General features: G+C 50.2%; 1 protein-coding gene across 2 annotated transcripts in view; it reads right to left on the minus strand.

Annotated features, from left to right (window-relative positions):
* KCTD16 (potassium channel tetramerization domain containing 16) overlaps positions 1 to 18,477 on the minus strand; it is a 59,871-nt gene that overhangs the window by 19,277 nt on the left and 22,117 nt on the right. The window contains exon 1 of one of the 2 annotated variants that reach the window (XR_007708854.1): positions 17,844 to 17,929. The exons of the other annotated variant lie outside the window; for it this stretch is intronic. The gene's annotated coding sequence lies outside the window, so the exon portion shown is untranslated. Of the gene's footprint in view, positions 1 to 17,843; positions 17,930 to 18,477 lie in introns of those variants that run through there. 2 annotated transcript variants of the gene reach the window in all.

The raw sequence follows: 18,477 nt of genomic DNA on the forward strand, positions 1-18,477 counted from the left end.
CCTTCACCTGCACCGCTCTGCACACCACGAAGCTGTGTTCAACAAAATGAAAACCAGCAAGAACTGCCTCCCCGCGGTCCCACGGCACCAAAACGCTCACAGGAGTATTTATTTCATTTATTTTTATTTCTTCATTATGAATCTGCTAAGAGCATTGAGATTTTCACTTGGAGTGAGATTTTTATCTCTCAGGTTCGCACTTTAATGATCGAACATGTTTCTAAAACCACCCCAAAGACTCTTCAGAAGACAATCGAAGTACTGCTGACATTCTGCACATCGCTGCTCTGTGGGAACAGGAGATGTCAGCCATGTTGCAACTCGACGGGTCAAAGGAGAGATCTCTCACCAGAGCAAAAACTACCCTGCAAGTGGGTCCTAACTCTGCACTAGCACTCTGTGCTGCTTTGAAATGTAAATCAGGGACGATCTGAGCGGGGAGCATCATGAGCTGGCCACAGGCACCGGCCACCAGCACCGCACACGGCTTGGCAAGACCTGGCCCGGCCCCACGCCAAAATGCTCAGCAGGAGCTGGGCTGGGGGCTGCAGGGAGGAGCCTGAACTTCTGGGAAAGCGTGAGAGGTCCTCGAGCCCCCTCCCATCACAGCAGCGAGACTGGCAATCTTTTAGGAAAATATAAACTTAATTTTAAGCCATCTGGGAAATTCTGCTAAATGATTTATCATGCAACTGATGAAACTGCAATTTAACTTCAAAGCCCTAAACAGCATTAAAGAAAGCCTCGTGCTCAAATTAACAGTAAAATATTTGACACTGAAAATTATTGTAACAGCAAATAGCATTGTTCTCCAATTAGCCTAATGCAATAGATCACTGTATGGGCAAGCATCCCAGCAGGCGCTCACTGGGATGTGCATATTCAGGTTAGTTTATATTGCCTTTATGCAGACAGCAGAGCACTACACGTGCGGCTGGGGGCCCAGGTGACCCAGCCCTGCCAGGCTGCATTCAGCCAGCTCTCACCTCTCCGCAGCTGCCCACAGGCAAGGATCTAAATGCAGCACCTGGCAGGCTGCAGCCCGGCCACCTCCTGCATCTCACCGCTGCAGCACCACAGGCAGCACGAGCATTTCACAGGAATTGAGCTTGCAGAAAGCAACCACCCTCCTGCAGGAAGTGGCCTGTGCTGCCAGCCAAGCTTGCAGCAACCCAGGGCAACTCTTGCACACAGGAGATGGAGGGGCCCGAGAGGAAGCACGTCTGCTCAGCGAGTGCATCCTAATTAGTTTACAACTGTCTCTCTCAATAACTGGTGAATAAGATCCCTATTGATCTAATTAGCAGTAAGAGAAGAAAATTCTGTGGTTTTTTTTCTCTTTTTCCTGTGGCTGTTGGCAGCTTCCTGGTTACAGACAGAGAGCCCTGCTAGCCCCACGCCGCCGTGCACAGGCAGTGGGAGAGCCGGCCCCGGGGGCTGAGCATCGGCACCCTGGGGACCAGGCGACTTGGGGAGCGCAGGGCCTCACTCTGCCGGGGGCCCTGGAAGAGCACACGCTGGTGTGCCCAGGGAGGGCAGCTTTAAGCCAGGTTCACAGGAGTCTGCAACCTGGCTCCTCTGGGGTCTGCCCTTTTTAATGACCTTGACCCTGATTTCAGGCTGTAACTGAGCTGAGGGCAGCCAGCAGAGGAGCCAGAAGTGTTTATGCCCACAGCCGTGTTTCTTCACAGAGCACATCCTCTGATAACACCTCGGTGCTGTGGTTCAGCTGCTAGGAGCAATGCCCCACAGAGCCCAGCAGCAGCCCCGAGGAAGGCGAGTCCCAGCCCTGCGCCCTCCGGAGCTGCCGGGCCCCCAGCGCCCCCAGTCCCTGTGCCACCGACCCACGGCCACCGAGCACGGCCAGCAGGGAGCGTGGAACAGCTGCCTGCGTGTCCTGAGCTTTATAGGGATGAAGGGAAGGAGAGTGGTGGTAGTGGGGATTTATCTTCTGAAAAGGAAAAGATGACGTCCCAGAACTGCATGGCTCAATTAAGCATTTGCTGGAAAGCCAACACTTATTGCTCGCTCAACAACTACCTCTCAAACCAGAAGTAAAACTAGAAGGAGGGAATTAACTGGGAGATAAGGAGAGCATCAGATAACGCAGGCGAGAACCCACCAGGCCAGCCTGGTCTTCTCAGTGCTCTCTGTCCCTCGGGGCAGGAACTGCCCCAAGTCGGGGCTGCCCCAGTCCCTGTCCCACTGGGCGGCCACGAGGCTTGCTCTGCCGAATTAACAGCTTGGCTCTGTCTCCAGCTGCTCTTGTCGAGACAGCTGTTTCCACAAATCATTACGGAGCAGTTACCTGCTGGTTTTCTTTTCCTGGTGGCTGCTGTTACTTGGGGCACGCAGCGCACGGTGCCGCGGGCACCCCGACCTGCTGCGCCCAACGCCCCGTGCCTGCCGGCAGCACTCTGGCTGCGTGCCGGGCACAACACAGCCCCGCTGCAGCTCCTGCCTGTGCGCTGATAAACACCCCGGCATTTACTGAAACCACAAAAATTAGGCGCAAGTCCTTCAATTTAATCCTGTTCCCGCTGGGGTCACAGGGAGTGCTGCGTTACGTGCCTCTCCGGGAGCAGCAAGAAGCGTACTTTTTGTTACGCGTACTCTGCTGAATAACAATTTCCAGCTCCATTGAAGAGATTTTTGATTAAAGCAGACAGAGGATAGCCTAAATTAGTTAAGGTAAAACTGTTTACAGCCAAGCTATCTGGCAAGCATTTTTTATTTTAGCAAACCAGCAGCGATGGCAGGAATTCAAGATTCGCAGGTGCCCAGATAGAAGCTCAAATCCTCCTATTACTAAACCTCCATGCAATTATGGCATACAAATTGCTATCCTTTCCTCATCGCTCAGATTTAGAAAGGATTCATGTTTTTTCCATTTCGGGCAGATTTTGAAAGACACAAAAGACTGTTGTGTGTAAAACTCCCAGTGATAATCAATGACATTTGGGTCCTTGTGAATCATTATGTCCTTCAGAATCTTCACCTTTATGATTAATATGTTGTTTCTTTGGCTCTTCTCTTGATTAACAAGAATCAGAGGAACAATTATGCATCCTATCATTACTTTCTAAGGAAGCTACACAATTACATATTTTAATTAATATTCTTGTTCGTTTCAGAGAAACTATGGTTTTAAAACTGCTTTTTTGGCAATCAGATGGCATCCGTACCACAGTTTGAGAGCTTTCCTGCTACAGCTTGCAAAGAAGTACAAATGACAAAGACCATCATTTATGAATTATTTTTTCCCCCACGTTAAAATTTTGAATTTAAGCCAAGACAAGCAGCAATCTATTTTTCACACCCGTGTTTGTGAAAGGCTCCCTCTTTGCAGCCTAAGACCAGGCCACCGTTGTGCCACCAAGCTCCCGCATCTGCAAGGGGCTTCAGTTGTCACCAATTCCCTCCGTTTGTACGGCACGAACAGCACGGCTGCACAGCACCCCTGCGAGTCAGACACACTCCGGAGGGAGCCCTACGTGTGCTACGGGCTCTGAGCGGGGGCAACGCTCACTGAGTGGCCCGGGGGCAGCTCAGCACCTGGGCTCCGACTGGGCAGGAACCAGGGACACGAGCAGAGCCCTCTCGCCCCTGCGACCCCTGTTCAGACCACGCCATTTCCTTCTTACCCTTTCTTTCCATCTCTCCTCCCGCAGCTCGTGGTTCTCCTTGCCTCGCGAGGGGCAGGCAGGGACACGCAGCCGGGAGCTCTGCCTGCCCGCCAGGCAGCCCCAGGCGGCTCGGCCCCGCGGGATGGATCCCCTGGCACCCCGCCTCGGCTCCCCCGGCACCCCGAGGGCACCGGCAGTGCCAGGAAGGAGCAGTGGCACCAAGTCTGTCAAATACCATCACATGAGTCGGAAATAGGAACTTTCCCTAAAATTAGAAACAAGGTGGTGCTCTAACTTGCCTTGAGAAAGGGCCACGCATTGAGGAGCAAGGCAAGAAGGGAACAAATTTATTTTTAGAATACGGGAACATTTCAGTGGGGAAATATAAAACGCTTTCAATTCTGAAATGACTTTTTTTTTTTTGCATGAGGTCTTCCTGTGTGAAGGGTTATGGTCAGTCTTATCTCTGCTCAGCCTCCTTTTCCTAGTAAAAGTGACCCAGTGCCAATTGCCAAATTCCAACCTGAGGGTCCCTAATGCTTGGATTTAGGATCCAGTTTGCCCTACTGGAAAGCAGGAGCCATGGAAGTTGCATTTCAGACACCCCAAGATTCAGAGGCTTTGTGCTAAATGAGAAGAGAGCCAAGCAGCTGAGCTGCAAGAGACTTCCCGCAGGAGCATCCCCTTACCTGCAGCCCTCAGGCGTTTTCCCCTAGCTCTACGCTTCCATCTCTGAACACAAGGCCTGCTGCAGAGGGCAGCCCCGTATGCCCTCGAACTCCTGTGCACCCAGCGAGCCCATCCCAGGCCCTGGGGAGCTGCTCGGCGTGACGGCCGCATCCCCGGCAGTGGTGTGAGCACTGCGTGCTGCCACTCAGAGCCCCAGCCAAAATGCCAAGAGCAATTACTTAATTGCTTTGATCTGTGCTCTTGTGAGATCTGCAGAGCATAATTATATTCTTGCTTTAAGAAGAGTGAAGGAGAAAAAAGCTTTATTTTGATGTTTTAGTGTTTGCTTCTCAGCAATATGTGCTTAAAGGGAACTACAGTGATTTATCTTTCCAATGCCTGCTCCCTACATCTGAAAAAAACAGGAATAGCTGCTATACATTTGCATCTCAATTTTAGCTCAAGCAACTTGACAAGGATTCAGCTAAATGAATCGGCACAGTTTGCAAAGAAAGCAGCTGAAGTAAATAAAACCTCCAGGGATGCTGATAAAAAAAGGCGTTAAAATCAGGATCTGTTCTTCCATAGTGAAAGAAAGCCGGCACCTGGGGCAGGATCCCACATTCACTGAAGTCCTTCACCAGCACCTGCAGGCTTTGCACTGCACCCTGAGGTCTGGTGATCACAGCCCGTGGGGCTGACGCCTGCTCGGGCTGAGCTCAAGAGACCCAAGACCTGCTCTGACTCCTCCCTGCCATGGCGAGGAGAGGAGGGGAGCACGAGGCCCTGCCCGACGGTTTGGGGTAAATGGTTCAAAGCACAGGAAAAGCTGAGGGAATCCCACAACCAGCACCAGTGCAGCCAAGCTTGCGCAGAGCCCCAAGGTTTTATTTCAAGATGTTCTCTTTCAAAGTTTCATATGAGAGTGAGAAAAATGCCCTCATCTGCAATTCATGCAAGTAAAAAATATTGTCCATCTGCAATTTTTATGGGAAAGCTATGAGCACTGATCTTTGAGAGCTGAAAAATATTGGACCACTTCTGCATAACAATTAACATTTATGTTTTTCAGAAGGGCTGTTTCCTTTACTGCCTCCTCACCCCGGGCCAGGTTCTCTCCTGGCCTGAACTGCCACAGCTCTGCTGCTACTGCAATTCGCCCAAACCAGGGCTTTCACCCTTTGTTTTAACCCTGCCATTGTGTGGTGCTCCGGACTGCTCAGAGGGAGACTTTTCTAAGGCACCAAGGACTTGGCTCGCTCTAATCCCTGCCTTCAAGGGAAGCAGCGCAAGTTAATGCAGCATGCTTTCAAAAACCCTTCCCGGAGCCTGTATTATCTTGCGGTGCAGCCTGGCAGAGAGGCTAAAGGCAGAGGCTGGGCTGATCCAGCTGCCGCTCTGGGAGCTGCAGACCAGTTTAATTAGTAAGACTGAATGGAGATAGGAGGCTTTCATCTTTTGATGCAGCAGAGGACACAGAAGAGACACGATTTAAGAGGTGCCCACAGCCTCCGGCTGCCTTTTGCTGGGTACCGCTCCCCTTTGTTATGCCGTTCCTTTTGCTCCACTGAATTCAGTCACTCGCAATGGTTTGCTTATTTTAGTTGAAAGAGTGGGAGGAAAAACTACTCTGCGTACACATCTGTGGTTCGGTTACATCAGAGTGAGCAGCAGCTCCCAGCTTCCCAGCACTTTAATCAAGGCAGCCCGAAATTGCCATCTCGGGACCAACGTGGCCAGCAATGCTGTAAGTTACAGCCAGGGCAACTTGAGGCTCGGTGGGAAGAGTCGTCACCACAGATTTTATTCCAGGGCAGAACGGCAATGGGCATCATTTTTAAAGTCCCCACTTGCCATCCTCGTATCTAGGTCACGTACAGTATTGCTCCAGCACAGACCGCCTATAAAACCCGCTACAACAGCACTCGCCGTCCCAGCTACTATTTACAGGTTCAGACACCCATTGTCATTTTCCAAAGTACAGACACTTACATATAAACTGAGGTTTTGCCCTCTTGGGAGCACAGTCTGAGCATGCTTTACAGGGCTGTCGTCATCACAGCATTTTGAGGTGCCCACAAGGAAAAGAGCACGCTGCTGGCACACCACTACCGCGCGGTGCTTCCCGGCCGCAGGGAGCGTTGTGTGTGTCCGAACGCCGCCCGGGCTCATGGCACTACTGGCCCACGAGCCCCAGCAGTGCACAGGCGGGTGTCCGCAGGGCAATTGCAGTGTAATTTCTCCTGCAGACCATCGTAGATGTACTTAAAGCTTTCAATGCAAACCTGCTCAGAACAGCTTATTTTTCACAGAATCATTTAGGTCAGAAAAGGCCTCTGAGATCATCCAGTCCAGCCTTTAACCTAGTACGAAAGTCCACCACTAAACCATGCTGCTAAGTTCTAAATCTACATGTTTCTTGAAAACCTCCAGGGATGGTGACCCAACCGCTTCCTGGGCAGCCTGTTCCAATGCAGCACAACGCTTTCAGTAAGAAATTTCTCCTAATACCTAACCTAAATTTCCCCTGCTGCAACTTGAGGCCATTTCCCCTCGTCTCATCACTTGGATTATCACAACTTTCGTATTGCCACACAACGAAATCTAGACCACGTTCAGGGAAGGTGCTTGAGGATGCTCACAACGTGAAGAGCTAATCCAGGCCACGTAGGGGCTGCACCTCAGCATCACCCCAAGTTCCCTTTCCTGCAATACCAAGTGAGAGGTGACCCCAGTTTGCAGCAGGCTGGGAATTCAGTTCAGTCCTAAGGAACTTCAAACTTTCCTCATGTCCCCCCAGCACAGACTGAAACAAACAGCCAGGAGAATGGCCCCAGGCCAAACTGCCCACCGTCATCATCCTCTCAGTCATAATAAAAACCTTAGCACGGATCTGATCTTATTGCACCGCGGGGTATATTATACCTGTCAGAAAGAAACTAAGAACAATTTTGCCCTTTTCTGAACAGAAAGATAAAGCAATCCAAGCATTTAGTTTTAAAAATAAAAGCTTCGTACAAAAATCTGGTTTTCCCCAGAACCATCTCAGAACAGATGTTTCTCCAGAGCAAGAATGGGAAGTGACACAAGAAGCTATAAATTGCTCTTTTCAGAATGCACCTGTATGGTCATTTTTATCTGAGGCATAAGGAAGGAAAGGCCTTAGACACACTGGATTTTCAGTGAAATATCTCAGGAGCACATTGAGCTAGAAATGAATACACAAGCTTCCCTCTAGCAACAGATTGCTTTCTAATTCACAGAACGCAAATGCAGATGCTGTTCTTGGCTCTCGACCAGATTATTGCACAACACATTTGTTTCTACAGTAGCAGCATTTAATACAATAACAATAAAATGGAAAATAATACCCAACATCCACCTGTATGTGTCTAGTTTTGTCATTTCTGCCTATGATGCTCCCAAGATCCCAAACTCAAGGGAAAAGCCAGCCCTGCAGAGATCTCAGGCTGCCCAACCTAGCAAAGGGCAAACAATTTAACAAGCACTGCTGCAGTGTGCATGCCTCCCAGCACCGCAGGAGGCCATTCTTGGGAGTCATTTTGCCTAAGGAGTTACCTAGAATAAAGGCTGCGTGCCCCCCACATCTCTTTCCTGTACCAACATTCAGAAAAACAGACCCCCACCAACATGGGGAGCGAGTGCTGGACGTACAGCACGAAGGCGCGATAGGTCGATGGGATTTCGGTACGGCAGCTTGGCAGCAGGGCGTTCGCAGCCCTTTGCTCTGCTGCAAGCCACGAGCCCAGGGGCAGTGGCAGGGAGCCCTCCATACGTTTGCTAAGAACCAGGAGTGTCTAAAAATAAAAATAACCAAATAAAAAAATTTAGAAGGAGAAAAGACTAATAAAAAGCACGTGTCCTTTTCCAGAATGACTCTGACAGTTTTCTGTGGCTAAAACCCACTTGGAAACAAGAAATAGTAAGTGAGGTTCAGCATCTCACCTTTCAATAACAAGCAAGGGGAGTTGCCTTCATTTTCCACAACACTTCCTACTTCTGTCCCTGCCCATTTCCTGAAAGTTTATATACAACATGCAACGCACGGGACATCCTCGCAACCGCACTGGCAGAAACACCACGGGTCTTTCAATTCACACCATATAACATTTCCTTTATGCACATTTTATCACATATGATTTAAAAATAAAGTCCATTTGGTGCTTGTGTTCCAAACCAACCCAGTATCTTGAATCTTTGAGGTCCATCTCACGAGCACTCCCGGAGCTGAACCCGGAGCCTTCCAGGTGAAGCACGGCGCTGCCTCCCTGGCCTGCAGGCAGCCGGCCGCGGCTCAGCACCATCGCAGCTCTTCTTGCAGCCGCACCTTCCACAACGCACCCTTGGCTAAATACAAAGGTCACGTCTACATTTGTGTCCGCTTTCCCAGATTTATATACACACAATAACCGGCTTTACCTAGAAAGACTGTTGTGCAGACTAGTAAGCAAACATTTGATGGGTACTGTCTGAACCCTACAAATAATTACCAATAAATATATCGGCTCAAAAAGAAATTAAGTCCCATATAACCAGTCTCTCGGAAGAGATGAATCGGCTTATTTCTGCTGAAGTCAATGAAGATACACTAATTTACACAGCTGCTAATGGCATTCAGATTTCTGAATAGCAATAAATAGTCTAGTCTTTCCTTTATTTAAACAAAAATGCATTACTTGTTGAAGTAGAAAAAGACCTTGCTGCATTAGCTACTGAGTTTTTTGCCTACATGAGAGGCTGCCTTACTTCTAAGCCAATCAGCCAGAACTGTTTTCTGAATTCTTTGCCTTACATAATACCAGCTCCACTTGATACAGCCTTAGCAAAATCAATATCAAAAAGGCAAAACACGTCCTATTTTGGTCTCTGATCAATTCCCCTTTGTTCTCAAACTCCCTCTCACACCTTGTTGTTCAGATCCTACCACAACCCTTCGGCACTCGCTCCCTCCTCGCAGGACCATGTTCCAGCAGGACGAAGGGAGCGCCGCGCTGCCAGCGCTCGGCCCCATCCCGCGGGGCCCTCCTGCTTCGCCGGGACCAGGCTAAGATCCGCTTTTGCCAAGCATCCCCTTCCCCAGCGCATTCGCACACCCTGAGCCAGCCTCAGCAAAAGCAGCCTCTGCTCCGAGGACGGCATCGCCTCGGCAAGCGTGGCAAGGGAGGCAGCTGGTGAACTGCGAGGAAGGAGTCCGACGGGGACCATTGCATGTTATTAATTAAATCTAACGAAACCTCCCACATTTTATGGCCCTGTGAGGTCTACCACAGAAGATTTCACATCTATTTTACTAGCTTGAATTACAAACACTGACAACGTGATTTAGGAGGACAAATGCTAAATGCTCCGCCGCTCGTGATAAACTAGCGCATATCCCAACAGAAGACATTAACTAAAAACAAAAACCAGCATAGCGCAGGTGGACACGCTTGCTGCTGTGTCAAACAGCCCTGGCTTGCCCTTCCTTGTGGCTGCATTTTGTGTTTTTAGCTCTCCTGACCGGTTGGTCCTGGCCTGGTCACAAGCGCTGGATGCAGCAGCACCCGCGGTGCTCACCATCGGCACCCGCTGGGCCCTGCGGGGCACAGCCAGCCCAGGGCTGCACCGAGTTCTGCACCTCTTCCCTGACTGCTTCCTGAGGACCGATCTCCTCTCCATATTCAAGTTTTACAGAAATGGGAACATACTATACCACATGATTATTCAATTACAGGTAGTTAATGAAAACTGAAATTAATACAAATCTCAAGGTAGCATGCACAAATATAACAAGGAACATTTCCACATAGAAGAAATAAGACAGCATATACTCTGAGCAAAACGTTTAATGTCTGCTTAACTAAATTTATCCAGATTAATTAATCCCTTCCCAATTATTAACGGCCTTTTCTTTTGTTTCCTATTTCTGGTGCTACATATTCAGTAATTATACATACATTTTGGTAATTGTTTTCTGTCTTATTCATCATATTTTTAGTCTTTCTAAACTTGTGAAATTCAGGAGAAAGAATTTAAGTGCATTTGCATCTTTCAGAAGCTGAGATACTGATCTTGCTTTAAAAGAAAGAGTGCAAGTATGTTGTAAGTTCAGGGAGAGACCAAAGCAGCTTCCTGAGCAGGTCCGTGCTCTCCTGGCAGTCACGATTTAAGAAGAAACTAACCTTAAATAGTGACAATGCCTTTTTTTATTTTTTTAACCCAAACTTAGAGAAATTCAGAAGTTTAGCTATGAGAATTAAATGTGGAAAGTAAATGGGATTGTGCAATTTTCCTCTGCTCCATTTTTGACAGTCAAAGAAGCCATCAGAAAATTTTTGGCAAGGTCTTCTCACCGATTGCTGTGATGACGTTTGTAAGGACACGTTTCATTCTCTCGTAGCAGGGACCCACTTCTGCAGACCACTGAGGCTGTGCTGCAGTGAAAGCACAAGCTGCGAGGCCCCAGCAGGTGCCCACGGCTCCTGGGGCGAGGCGGGGAAGCCGAGCACCCCCGGGCACAGCGTCAGGACGGGGGCAGCAGCAGCATCCCCGGCCCCGCCACGCTCCTCCCACGCCTGGCCCCAGCACCCCGGGATGGATCGGTGCCGTCCTTTTTAAAACAACGTAATAGACTGGCTTTTTATTTCAGAGCGAGCAAGATCAGAGTGGGTCTAGTTGTGGAGAGGAATAATTAGGCATTTGCAGAGAAATCTGAAGGGGCATGGAGATGAGGATTTTATCGCATTTATCACAGCTACAACATTATCTCTACGCAGGCAATGGGAGCTTTAAACTGAGTTTAAAGTCTTCAGTGGGCTACAGAACAAGTTAATAACGGCTCGTAAGATGAGGTGCTATGTGTAATTTGTGATCTTTAACCTATTATCATAATACGAAGCAATTATCAACACAGAGGCAGAGAAATTAGTGCACCATAACTAATAAAACAGGGTCATAAGTGAAAATACAAGATAATTACATTATGTAACTATACAGTTGAAAAAGCACAGAAAGTACGGAAAATGAGTTTTGACCACGGACTCGTTAGGCTGACTGGAACCACGGTGACACGCTTGCAGTAAAACGAAGCAAGTTCTTCCCCAGAAGCAGCAGGAAGGTCGCTATTTGTGGCTGACCGGGCGTTACGAGGGGGCCTGGGGGCTGCACTGCCCGCTGCCCGGCCCGGCCTGCTCCAAGCAGAGCCCACCCTACAGAGCCCGTAATTACCAGCTGGGAGACCCAGAGCAATGGGCACTGACAGAGAGGTGCTAACGGAGTTGTGCTGTATAAAAAACATTGGTATCTTTTGCTAGCCATGCTAGCTTTGTGGGTTTTCCACCGGGCACCCAAATTTGCACAGCTGTGAGATAAAGAGTGCCTTGGCTCTGCGTGCCAGATTGGCACCATGCAGGCTGGGTGTATGAACCCCACGTGTGGGGCTATGGACCAGCTACGAGACATCTATACAAGCTGCACACAGCCACACTGCTGTCAGGATCACCCAAAAAGCAGGAGGCACGGACACACAGACAGGCAGTGCCCTGCCCCGGGAGCTGCTCCCAGCTCCCACGGCTCCAACGCCCAGCCCAGCTTCCTCTACAGTCAGCACCTCCCCACTGGCGGCAGCAGATCTTGAAATTATAACCTAAAACTGCGATCCAAACAAATTGACTTGGAGCATCTATTCAAAAGGAAAATTATTTACTGATGTGTATCCAAACACAAACAGAAACTAAACCTACAAATCCCCGCTTGCAGCTCCGCAGGCAGAGGCAGCACAGCCCGGGCACGCCGCTGTCACTGAAATGGAAACCGGGTGAAAAACTCTCCCGTAACGTGCCAGGACTGCACAGGTCTGCGCCTACCCAGTGCTGCTTCTCCCACGCCCTGCACCAGTCCCTGTGCTGGTTATTTCCTGCCATCTCATTGAGAAAGGGCTTGCATGTACACAAACATACCATTTTGGAGCAGTTCCATAGGAACTGGACTGTCTTGCTTTCCCCCAAAAGCAGCAGGAGCAAAAGCAGGCGGGGATGGCAGCGCTGCTGGGGAGCTCCCCCCTCCGCCAGCAGCACTCACCTCAGGGCCCAACCCCCTCGGCGTACCCCGAGTGCAGCTGTTAAAGTGCTTCAGGCCTCCTGCTTCAAGCCTAAATCCGTGCCAACACTTCTCTACAAGCAAAAGCAAGCACCTCCCTGCTATAAAGCAGGTGGGTGGATGAAATCAATAAATGAGCGCAGGGCACAAACAACGTACCCAGCGCTTCCTACAAGGCCGCTTTTACCTGCTGTTGCCTGTGGAGCCACTTGTACATCTCCGCCCTCACCCATGGCCTCCTGCTGCAACACGCGCAGGAGAGCTGCCCTCCTGCTCACCGAACGCCTCCAGCAGCACGCTGCAGCCCCTCGCGCGTGGTCTGCTCTCTGTGCTGAGAGGGGAGACAAAGCTGAACCAGAAGGCACGGGCAGGGTGCCCTCCGCTCCGCAGTACAGACCCGTGTGCTTGTCGAGGTCACTCGTGGAGATTCAAGGCCTGGTGCTGCCAACTGCCCCGGCAGGAGGCATTCTGAGAACTACAAAGCCACTCTTGTACTCGGCAAGTTATAGATGAAGAACACTGGCTTATGGAGGGATCTTTTGCCTCCAAACAACAGCGCTGTAGAAAAGGAGCAATCACATCCCTCCCGGAGTGCAAGCCTGCTGCCCCAAAGTCCTCCACCCACCTTTCCCCAGAAGCCACCTTTTCCCTGTGAGCAGGAAGGTATCAGCGTTCATAAAAATGGAAACACTAAAAGGCTGGTGGGAACCAGGAGATATACAGAGATGTACAGATATACTGCAGACTGGCTTGAAACATCTGCCCGTGCAGAGCCGCAGCACCCAAAGCCCCCAGTCCCCGAGCCAGGTGCCACAGGCTGAGAGATGATCTCAGGGCAGGGACTTTATGGAGGAGAGGCAGCCCGAAGAGCTGGCACGGCCCTGGTGCAGCAGGCGTAATGAGTGAGGAAACAGCAGCAAGATAACGCAACCATCGTCCGACAGAGAATCCCATTAGGCGCACATACCCACCTCATCCTGGGATGAATTACACTTGATGGAGCACATTTTTACATCTCTGCAGCTTCTTTCAGCTCTCACACATACATCCTAGCATCACCATTCCCTACAATGTTTCCCATGGGCAATATACTGCATATATTGTTCATGCTCATCATGTATATAGTACCAATTTCTGCAAGCAGGGACAAGAATTAAATCAACTCTTTTAAACAGAAAAGAGGTTTAAGAAAGCCTGCTCTCATTTTAGGGCTTGATGATCAATGCTATGGGAACAGATAGCTTGTGCATGTAATTATGGCAGTCATAAACATAACTGCACTGACCGCAGATGGAAATAAGCTCATCAGCCTAATTGGGCATCCCCGCAGACCGCCAGGGGCTGGCCGGGGTGTGTGAGCTGCTGGAGCACTCGGGGCCTTGCAGCAGCCCCGCAGAGCTGCCGGATGCTCGTGTACACCCCGCACACCCCGCAGGGCGCAGCGCCCCGGCCTGGCTCAGGTTCAGCTTTCAGTTACACAGGTACAGACACAAAGTGACCCCACCTGAAGCCATTGGTGTGATTTGTGCAGGAGCTGCTTCCAGACCTTGGAACAAACCTACTGTCTGCTGCCAGCACAACCTAGGCATTCAGCCCTGCTAAAGGCAAGGACTTGCCCCAGGGCCAAGCACAACGTCCAACACCAGAACTGTTGCCCCAGTGCTGACTCAGGGCTGAGGAATCTTCCCTCTGTTCCACTATTTTCCCCGGCTTGTACATTACACCCACACTCGTACAGCTTTTCACTGGCAACATCAGTTTTCCTGACTAGTTTGCTCTGAACTCTATGTCCAAGCAAGTGATAAAATAATTTTACACTATCACTACTACTCTGTAAGAGAAGAATTTATGTACACAGATATGAATTATAGGTCATTTATATTATTTGATTTAAAATCTCACCAGTAAACCAAGTCTAGAGAGTGTTGGGGATGGGCAAGCAGGGGGCACACACGGCTCCCCCCTCCCAGGGGGGAGCCTGGAGGTGCTGCAGCAGCAGTTTGGTGGGATGAAGGCAGGGGCAGCGCCCACCCGGGGTGCTGGGCTTTGCTGCTCCCACGGGTGTCTGCAGCAGCACCGCGGCACCAGGTCTGCGCTTCCCAAAACCCGACCTCGGTGCTCACCTGGCACAGCGCTTGCAGGGCACGGGGACCCCAGAGGTCAGTGCAGGCTGCGCATCCTGGCCTCTCTCCTGGCTGAGAGCTGGGATGTTGGATAGCGGGAGCCAAGGAGGGAACTGAAGGGCTGAACGGCATGGTATGCATGCAGAAAACATGTAAGAAATTTAAGAGACCTTATCACAAGTCTGCTGAGATCCTCAAAGACTTTATAAGCATAAGGTCTACTACGATGCCTGTGGCCTTTCTACAATAACAGCTTACAGGCATTGATTTTTTTTTAGATCCATTTGTCCTGAACACTTGCTAGGGTTTATAAATGCAAATAAAAACAGAAAGAAATGGAAAAACATTTCCCCGGCTGTTAACCAGAGGACATGTTCACCTTGATGGTATCGACCTGGACTGCCCGGCACACCATCTGTGGAGCGAGAGAACCGCGCGTCCCAGCCTCTCCCTGCTGGCCCAGGGCAGCCCCAGCCCCACAGCACCCACACAGCCACCCCCAGCCCCACCACGGGGCCTGAGTGCCCCAAAAGTGCCCTGCCCCAGCCAGCACGTTTGAAACGTGGGTGGCAAAGTGACCTGCACCAGGAGCACACGGGTCCCCAGGCAGTGCTGCAGAAGGAAGCTTCGCTTCCACCCCAGACCATCGCCAGCCTCAGTCCCAGCCCCCAGGCTCCCCCCAGGAGCCTCCTGACCCACCGCAGGAGTGGACGCCAGGCTGGCAGCCCTGCTGACACAGGGATGCAGGCGGCTTCTCGCCGCTCCCCTGAACTCCACACATTTACACGAGATCTCTCCTACAGCCTGGCATTTGAAGAATCCTCTTCAACACCTTCATTAATTTTCTGTGCAGTTCTCAGCAAACTGCCTGGTTTGTCTTTGCTTCTCGTTTGCCTCTGCATAATTTCCTCCACCAACACATCTTTAATTAAGAATTCTGTGTTGATGATTCACAGATGCACCTTCCAGCTCCAGACACTTTCCCTTCAGTTCAAACGAAAACCTCACCTCCCTCCATCCCTGCGGAGGTCAGTGCCTCAGGGCCAGCTGAGAACTGAACTTGTCCTCTTGCTGCGTTCACCATGCACTTTTCCTCATCATCGTAGTCACCATCACGATCATACTTGGGTTCTTGCTCTGGGATCTTCCTCTTCTTGGGTATCCCTGCAGCCCCCCACCCTGGCTATATCTATGCCTTGCCAGTCCTTTATCCCGGTAATGAAAGAGGAAATCTCATCTGTTTCCATGCAAGCAAAATTCTCCTTTCCATAACTGCAGGACTTTCTGGCTATTTTACCATCCTACTGTTCTGACAGGGTCCTGGGGGAGGTGACACCCCCAGGTGTCACTTCAGCTGTGCCACCCTGCAAGCCCTTTCTCCAGGAACATACGCTGCTGCCTGAGCTCGCTCCTCCTGCCTGTAACAGAGTTTGTGGCTCAGAGCCACAGCACATGGAGGGGTGACCCCATGGAGAGCTGGGGAGCAGCCTCTCGTCCTGACACCTGCGGGCAGGGACCGATTTGGGAAGCCAGCTCCGCAGCACACATTTATCCCTATGAACACCCAGCCTGCCAGCCTTCAGTAGTTTTGCTCTAGGGACCATCAGCCAAGTTATCTGTTAATTCTGGCTGTCACTATTCATAGGAAGCAACAAAGAGAATGGCAGGCTGTAAGATAACTCACTTAGGATTCATCAAAAATTGTGGGGGGTTCTCTTCGCATTTATCCCATGCAAGTAAAAGGAAAACTAAGCTTTGGCACCTTTAGCATTCAGAGCCAGCATCCAAAGAAAAGGATGTTCTTCGTGTAGCACAGAAATCTGACACAGAATGAAAGGAGACGTCAAAAAACAAAGAAGAGATCATACGCTGCACTGGGTGGCCAAGGAGAGGGGGAAGGAGAAGGAAAGCAAAATGAGAATTGCAAAAGGGATTCACAAATGGCATCGGTTTCTGTTTCTTAAAAAAAAAAAAAAAAGGAAAGAAAATCATTTTTAAGACTGAATGTTTTGGGGCTTTGTGCTGTAAACATGCTCACAGATGTGCCAGGTGCCTTTTCTCTGCTGTTCCCACTCATTAGGAAGGCTGCAGCTCCCTGGGACCAGCAGTGCCGCAAGCAAGTGACGGGAGAACATACTGCCTGGTGCACTGTGTTCACCTTTTCCAAGATGGAAACAATCATGGAAATTTTGATTGTTAGGGTGAGAAAATTGTTAATGATGTGTTGATGAACATGAAGTTAATTTTCCAATACATTTCCTACAAACTGTTTCTTTAGGACTTTTCCCCAGAGCCCAGAAAGCAGCTTTAAAGAGCTCCTGTTAAATATTGACTCCTGCTCTGGGACCAGTAAAGAAGGTTTGGGCCGTGTTTCCGGGGCAGTTGGAGTGGGCTGGGTGATCTCTGTCTGAGAGATGCCTTCCCTGACCCGGGACGAAGGTGGGGTGGAGGCTGGGGGTCAGATCCAGGGCCCGTAGCAGAGCAGAGGGGCTGTGAGCAACCCTGTTCCCTGGGATGAGCTCCGAAAACAAGACCCACTCCGAGAGGCGACCGCTCCCGGGACCTGTCTGTGACCTCCCAACACCAACAAAACGCATCTCCAGTACTGAAACAGAACATGGGGATCTGAGCAGGGAGAAGAACAAGGTTAAGGGATGGGCTCAGGATAAAGCAGATGCTTTCCACGCAGATGTGAGCACAGCAGAGGACAGGCACTTCCACATTCCTGATTTTTTCTGAATGGGAAAGCACCAACTTAGCCATGAAACCCATGGATAAACGGCTCAAAAATAATATCGTTTTTCCAACATAATTTGTACTGCGTGCTGCAGCTCACATGTATTATGCTGAGGGATTGCCGATTCCCCGATTTTCCAGGCTCCTTAAGCCCACAACAAAGAGCACACGTCAGGGATTTCACCGCCCGCAGTCAGCAGCAGAAGCTCTTCCCCCTCGGCTCAGAAGAACCCCGCTCTGCCCTTTTGCCATCCGTCACCAGGCTCCCCACCATGCAGCCAGCGCCACGAGGCACCGGGGATGGGCGTGCGGCCCCCGGTGGCACCGAGCCCCAAAGGTGGGCAGGAGGGTGCCGGGGCCAGGGCACGAGGAGGACACCGTGCACCACGATGACGGTGACGCCTGCAGTGCCTGTGCCCCTCTGCATGGAGATGCGTGGCTGCGGGCCCCTGTGAAGCCCACCCAGCCCCGCTGCCCGTCCTCCCCCAGCCCCACACCCAAATGGGGCATCCCAGTGTGGTTTCACACGAGAGAAACAAGGATTTCTCTCTGAACACTGATTTCACCCCCCTCCGCTGAGGCACCCACCCACCTGCACACGAACAGTGACAGAAGAAGGTTTTGATCCGATTTTCAGTTTTTCCCAACAAAAATAACCCCAATGCAGGACGGGGCAGAGATGCGTAACAGAGGAATAGCACGACCCGAAGGGCTTCCTGTTCTTTCCTTTCAAACACAAACAGATACCAGCTACAGCACATTTTGTCCTCGTGTGTCACTCAGAATTATTTGGGCATGACGTTTATTCCCACGCAACACAAACAGTGCATGGAGGAGCTGGGGAACCGCGACATTTGTTTTTCTACTTTGGATTCAATTTTGCTTATAAGACTGTCCAATATCACAATCCTGTTGGTTTTTTTTTTCTTTTAAATAATCATAGTTAAGACATGAAAAAAACACTTTTTCCCTTAAAATTAAAATTCACTGATGATCCACACTCAGCAGTTAAACTGCTTGGTTTTGCTCATCATCATCAAGAAGTATTTGACTGATAGAGCTGAGTTTAAAAGCCCTGATTAGCACATGAAATAACATAAAAGAGCCAAAGAAAAGCAGAGCTTCAGATCTCTCAAATACAAACACCCCAAATAAATAATACCTTGGTGTTGGCAAAGCTTGTTTGTGGGGTATTCAACTCAAGAGAAGAATCCCCCCCAAGAAAT

Source organism: Cygnus atratus, chromosome 14 (assembly GCF_013377495.2).
Source record: "Cygnus atratus isolate AKBS03 ecotype Queensland, Australia chromosome 14, CAtr_DNAZoo_HiC_assembly, whole genome shotgun sequence".
Taxonomy (NCBI): domain Eukaryota; kingdom Metazoa; phylum Chordata; class Aves; order Anseriformes; family Anatidae; genus Cygnus; species Cygnus atratus.